The sequence below is a fragment of the Rhinolophus hipposideros genome, assembly GCF_964194185.1.
Source record: "Rhinolophus hipposideros genome assembly, chromosome: 7".
Classification (NCBI taxonomy): Eukaryota; Metazoa; Chordata; class Mammalia; order Chiroptera; family Rhinolophidae; genus Rhinolophus; species Rhinolophus hipposideros.
Genome location: NC_138053.1, coordinates 91,129,027 through 91,134,303, shown reverse-complemented (window position 1 = coordinate 91,134,303; position 5,277 = coordinate 91,129,027). Strand labels below are relative to the sequence as shown.

Genomic DNA, 5,277 nt, shown 5'->3' with positions numbered 1-5,277 from the left:
GCTTTCACCTGATGTTAATACAAAGCATATCTGTTATTTACACAGAATTGCTAATCTTTTGATCTCTTGTCTTTTCCAAAAGTCAAAACCCACTTCTACTAAAATGACGGCTGGCTTTACGGTTCACAGCCTTGAAAACGACCCTACATCTCCAGAGCAAAGCTTTCTGTCCACATCAAAGGCCAGCGTTCTATCTTTATAAAAGTGCAGCTGTCATCAGAGTTGTTTTTCCTTTTGTTGTTCATGATTAGAAAATATATGACTTCAGTCATGGAATTGGTTTTAAACAATCATAGCAATGAATGCATCCATCCTCAACATGAGCATTTCATTTGTTCAAATAATAGGCCATTTTTGAAATTCCCTTGAGAGTGTTTATTACCCACAGAAGGGAATGAGTCACCACATTGAAGGTTCGGTCTCTGGTTGTCTCACACTCTTTCTCTGTGTCACTCACCTGGCCTTCACCCAGCACTACCCCGCTTTCTCAGCCACTTTTGTTGACCATTCATTAATCCATGAGCAAGCCGACCTTTTCTCTGGCCCCCTCTAGAATCTACAAATAAAAACTTCCTGGTAACTAAATCAATCTTTTCCTACAACTCAGCCCAAATTAAAGACCCAAGAGAATGATTCTTCTCCTCCATTAATTAAACTATCTTCTGAACTCAGTTTTTTAAACTGTCTTACATTTCCTAAATGTCACAGGTTTCTTTCTGGCAGCCTCATCTCCCATGGTTTACCCATCCAGTGAGGTGATACAAACTCTTGCTTCTCGTTATACCAATTCTTGTCTTCTCCAGGAAAATATTACTTTCTCAGTCTCTATCATTACTTGCTCAAAGCCAAGCTGAGAATATGTCTACTTTATATAGGATTGCTTTCTTGCTGTACCTTGAGCTTTTTTTTTGTTGGCATCCTTCAAATATTCTATGGGAGCCACCATTAACATATAGAACCAATCTTAAATAACAATAATTAAGAGCCTTGGAATGATGTCCCCACCCCAAGTCCTGTCCCTTTGTATACAAAGTGAATGAGGTTGTGTTTTGTTTTTAACTGAAAGTTTAAAGGGCTTTCGCATGGTGATGCTTCATAGGAAACTTCTGGTTATCTTATGCTTTTTAGGATTGTTGTGGCGTTTTATTTCCCTGAAGTCAATTGTTGTGTCTATTTGTGTTCCCCATTGTATTTCTTGTGCTTAGAACAGTGTTTGGCACATAGTGAGTTCTCAGGGACCGTACAATCTGTTCTTTGGCTATTTCAGGACGTTCAAAGATGTTGATATTGCTGGTTTGTGAATGCGAGCATGGGAAAGTGGCATTCCCTGCCTGGTCCTGAGTCCCAGGGAACTTACAATCATGTGGGCCACATCATGCTCAGAATGATTAAGGTTGGAAGCTGTCTAATGCACTCGTACAGTGCGAAGTAAACAGGGAGCTTTCCATTTCTAGAACATGTTAATTGGATACTGTTTTGAATTTTGCCCAGAACCATTTAAAGTCACTCGGATCAGAAATCACAGGCTATTCAAATAGAAGTAAACATTTCTGTCTTGCTTATGGCCACCTGACTGGTGGATAAAAAGAATCGTGCTGGTCTTTGGCTCCATTGGAGATTTCTGTCTGTACCTGTGCACTATTCACCGATGTGTGAAACACGAAGAACCAGAAGTCATGGGCTTAAATAGCACTATTGCCTGTTTGAAGCTCTAGCAGAGGGAATATGATCTTCGGTTCTCAAAACACAAGTTTCCTGGACGGGAAGGGATGAAGAATGGCTGCTTTACACCACGCCCAGGTAATATTCCAGTACGTGTGACTAAGCATTGCCATGTGCCATCCACCAGAGGGCAACAATGCACAGTTCAGCTTTAGAATACATGGTATCAAGATAAGGCTTTTTATTTTATTATTATATTTTATTTCATTTTATTATTATTTTCTAAAATCACTTTAAAGGGTTCACCAGCGTACATAAGAATGTTTGTGCTGTGAAGGGGCTGAGTGACCATCCAATCGTATATCCATTTGCAAAGACATTAAGTGCTGATAAGTTCCATGAGCTGGCCACCACTAAGCATCTGGTTAGAAACAGAGCCAAAATCTAAATTCAGTAGCATTTTCCCCACTATGCTATTACCTATTTCCTTTTTTACGTTTTCCTTTGAACATTATTTATCCAGCCTCTAACAGGAAGAGCTCACTTCTGCAGACAATCTGCACGGGCTGTGTGGGAACAGCCGGGGTGAGGCATTCTTCCTGTTGAGGGATTGTGCCCTGGAGGCCTTGCCCTTTGCAATGCCACAATGAGCCTTTGTGGGGTTCCTCAGGGAAATGGTCTAGATGCTTGTTTCCATTTCTGGGCCCTTGTGGTTCTTCAGGTGGCACTGATTTAGTGAGGAGTAGATCTGGGTTTAAGATTTTAATTCTTCTTGCTCAAGCCTTGACTTGATGTCCATGGGCCAGGAACAAACGGCACAGTTTGTTTATTGTATTATGTATGTTTCTTTGGGGACATTTAGAACATTGAATGGAAAGAATGGAATGAGACATGAAGTAACAAAAGGTCATTATAAATGCACAAGTAGGTTGTATAATGTCTTTGGAAAGAATTCGAGCTTCTGTACAATCTTCTAAAATTCCCCATTCAAATCTGGAACAAAATCAACCCTTTACAGCCTTACACACCTATATATTTTTGAGGAAATAACTGTCACCTCTCATACACATTTACTATATTTGGTACATTAAAATAAACTTTTGATTGAAGTAGAACAAAGATAAAGTAATGTATGTATTAATTTTCACAAGGTGAACACAAATTATAAATGCCCTCCAGGCCAAGATATAGATCATCGTTAGCAACTCAGAAGCCCTCCTCAGGAATCTTCTCAGTAAATCCGTGCCTCTCCTCAAAGGTAACCCTCATCCTGACTTAAATTACGGATTGTTGGTCTTGCAAGTTTTTGAATTTTATATAAATGAAATCGTTCACTAGGTACTCACTAGGTGCCTGGTTTCTTTCACTCAACTTTTGTCCATGAAATTCATTCATGTTGTTACATGTGTTGGGTTCTTTCTCATTGCCACATAGCTTTGCGATCATATGAATTAACCACTATCCATTTACTGTTGATGAACTTTTGAGTTGTTTCCAGTTTCTGGTTACTATACAGAGTGCTACTACGTCTTTTGGTACACATGTGTAGTCATTATCTTTTGGGCATATACTTAGGAGTAGAATTGCTGGTCATAGAGGAAGCATATGGTCAGTTTAAGCCAAACTCTTTTCAATTGGTTGCACTAATTTATCTTAGCAACAGCCATCCAAGGGAAATTCAAGACCTTGATAGCCTCACCTGAAGTTGGTGTTCGAGTGGGTACAGAGTGGCATGTCTTTGTGGTTTTAATTTGCATTTTCCTGATGACTAATGATAAGCACCATCTCATACGTTTAATGACCATTTGGATGTTCTTTTCGTAAAGTGCCTGTTCAGGTCTAATTGTCTATTTTTCTACTGAATGGTCTTTTTTCTCATTAACTTGTAGGAGTTTTTGTAGCTGCTGTATATGAGTTCTTTGTTGGATAGTTGGATGGCAAATATTTTTCTTTTACAGTCTGTTGTGTGCCTTTTCTCTTTCTTTCTTTCTTTCTTTCTTTCTTTCTTTCTTTCTTTCTTTCTTTCTTTCTTTCTTTCTTTCTTTCTTTCTTTCTTTCTTTCTTTCTTTCTTTCTTTCTTTCTTTCTTTCTTTCTTTCTTTCTTTCTTTCTTTCTTTCTTTCTTCCTTCCTTCCTTCCTTCCTTCCTTCCTTCCTTCCTTCCTTCCTTCCTTCCGCTCTCTCTCTCTCTCTCTCTCTCTCTCTTTCTTTCTTTTTTAACCAAGCTCTGGCCAGTTTTATTAAAGAAAAATTTTGCATGATTTACTTTTCACCAATCTCTTCTGGCATGCTTCTAATAATATCAGAATTGCCTGGATCAATGATAGCCAGTGTGCATGCTCTGTAGTATTTCCATGCTGTGCCCAATTCAATATCATTGCCACTGTAGTGATGGACACCCATCCTGGCCAACATGGCATCATACCCTATTTCAGATTTCCTCATGGCTGGGCAGTTGTTGGCAAGGATGACTAGTTTTGCTTTGCCTTGTCTGATCATTTTGAGAGTCTATTTGTACCCCAGCACATACTTTCCACTTTTCATAGCAAGTTGGAGCCTAGAGTTGATCGACTCCAGTGACTTTTTTGTCTTCTTTGCGGCCACCATCTTTCTGCCTTAGGTGCAGGAAGGCCCCCAACCAAGAGCAGCCGTCATGGCTGGGGAGCAAGAAAGGAAGAAGTTCCCACAATGCTGTCTTTTCACTTTCTTAATGGTATCTTTTTGATTAGCTGAAATTCGTACTTTCACATTTAGTCAAATTTATCCATCATTTTATATATGGTTATTGCTGTTCTATCTTCTTAATTTTTTTTAATCTACTCCCAAGGTCATGAACATATTCTCATTTTTCCTCCCTAGAATCTTTATTTTATTTCTACCTACTTTTACAGCTACAACTCACCTGGAGTTTATTATTATGTTTTGTGTGAGGTAGGGATTTAATATTTTTTTCTTTCTATGTAGATTTCCAATGGCTCCAGTACAATTTATTAAAAAGGCCACTCTTTCCTCACTGATGTGTCACATTTGTAAAAAAATCAAGTGACAGTTTCTTCACTTTCTATTCTGTCATATGTCTATTGGTCTATCCTTGAAACAATAATACACTCTCTGAATTGCTGTAGCTTTATAATGTGTCTTGATATCTGCTTGTGTAAGACCTCAAGTTTGTTTTTTCTAGATTGTCTTGGCTATTCTTTGACCTTTGCATTTCCACACAAATTTTAAATCAAATTGCAATTTTCATTAAAACACCCTGCTCAGAAATAGGTTTATTTGGGATCAACTGATACCTTTATAATATTGAGTCTTTCAAACATAGTTTGGCACATAAAACATAGTTTTCAACTAATTAGATTTTAAAGATTTCTTTCAATATTTGTAACTTTCAGTGTAGAAGTCTTACAAATCTTTGTCAGATTTATTCTTGTCTATTTTCTTGCTTTGTTATAGTGGCTAAAACCTCCAGTTGTTTGAACATAAGTAATCACAGTGACATATTTGTTACTCTATCTGAGGAGAAGTTATTTTCATATTTCACCATTAAGTATGATATTTGCTATATAGTTTTTGTAGATACTCTTTATCAGGATACAGGAAGTTTTCTTCTATGTTTG

General features: G+C 37.8%; 1 pseudogene across 1 annotated transcript; it reads right to left on the bottom strand.

Moving 5' to 3' along the window:
* Positions 1 to 3,922: 3,922 nt before the first annotated feature.
* LOC308500002 (large ribosomal subunit protein eL30-like) lies at positions 3,923 to 4,267 on the bottom strand (annotated as a pseudogene). Its single transcript has one exon. The product of its transcript is annotated as a large ribosomal subunit protein eL30-like (transcript).
* Positions 4,268 to 5,277: the final 1,010 nt, after the last annotated feature.